Genomic DNA, 1,075 nt, shown 5'->3' with positions numbered 1-1,075 from the left:
TGGATGTCAACAGAGAAGACCTTAGAGGGAATCAGACTTACTCTGCTCACCTCTCTTGCTTCATCGGCACAAAGTCTGCTTCGACTATCAAAGCACCCCGGAAATACATGTAGCGGGTCACAAGAGTGTGACAAACATACAAAAGAAGTAAATTATAGAGGAAAATGACGATAGTAAGGATTAGTAAAGAAAAAGCAGCAGTTCCCAGGTGCAGATCAGGCTCAGTTATGAGCGTGACATTGCTGAATCAGCCCATTTACAATTCTACTGTGCATAAGAACGAGAAATGTCCCCCCTTTGGGAATGGCTTAAAGACACTTCAGTCAGTGGCACAGCCCCGGGGGGTAGTCTGCACCGTGTCTTAGTTTTAATCAGAATTTTACAGCACTTGCAACCCAAATAGACCACGTATATACCCGAAGATTATGGATGGTACAAATGTTACAAAGAAAAGAAAGAGTAAAGAGGAGAGATAGGGACGATGTTTATTTGATAGATAAGAAGGAAAAAAAACCCACACAAGAGCACCCGCCAACCACCCACTTGTAGTACTGGGCGAGTTGAGATATTACCCAGCTAACTGGTCATAAGCGACACCCTCAACGTGTAGGAGTATTTTTTTATTATATTTTTTTAGAAAGAAATCTTACAGATAATGCAAGAGGGTGGTTGGCGGGTGTTCTTGTTTGGTTTGCACCTTCTTTTCTTATCAAACATCCACCGCCCTTATCTCTCCTCCTCCTCCTCCTTCTTTTTTTTGTTTTTTGTATGTTACTCTCAAGCAACACCTCTAATCTTCAGCATATTTATATAATATGACCTGTACGTGTGGGTGGTTGGCGGGGGTGCTCTGGTGTGGTTTGCTCCTTCTTTCCTATCAAACATCTATCGTCCTGATCTCTCCTCTTTCTTTTTTTTATGTTTGTTTCTCTCTTGTAACACCTCTAATCTTCAGCACTTATATGACTCTATTGTGTTGCGCAAGTGCCGTAAAACTCTTACTAAAACTAAGCTCACGCGTACGTTCGTGTTGCAAAGTGCCGTAAAACTCTCTCAAAAACTCAACAACATTGCA

The 1,075-nt window shown here is 41.8% G+C and overlaps 1 protein-coding gene across 1 annotated transcript in view; it reads left to right on the top strand.

The window, feature by feature from the left end:
• LOC101850624 (splicing factor 3B subunit 4) overlaps positions 1–1,075 on the top strand; it is a gene marked incomplete at its 3' end in the record, with an annotated part of 29,408 nt that overhangs the window by 531 nt on the left and 27,802 nt on the right. The gene's annotated exons all lie outside the window — the stretch shown is intronic.

This window comes from Aplysia californica, unplaced genomic scaffold, assembly GCF_000002075.1.
Source record: "Aplysia californica isolate F4 #8 unplaced genomic scaffold, AplCal3.0 scaffold01617, whole genome shotgun sequence".
Classification (NCBI taxonomy): domain Eukaryota; kingdom Metazoa; phylum Mollusca; class Gastropoda; order Aplysiida; family Aplysiidae; genus Aplysia; species Aplysia californica.
This window is presented reverse-complemented; position numbering and strand designations above follow the sequence as displayed.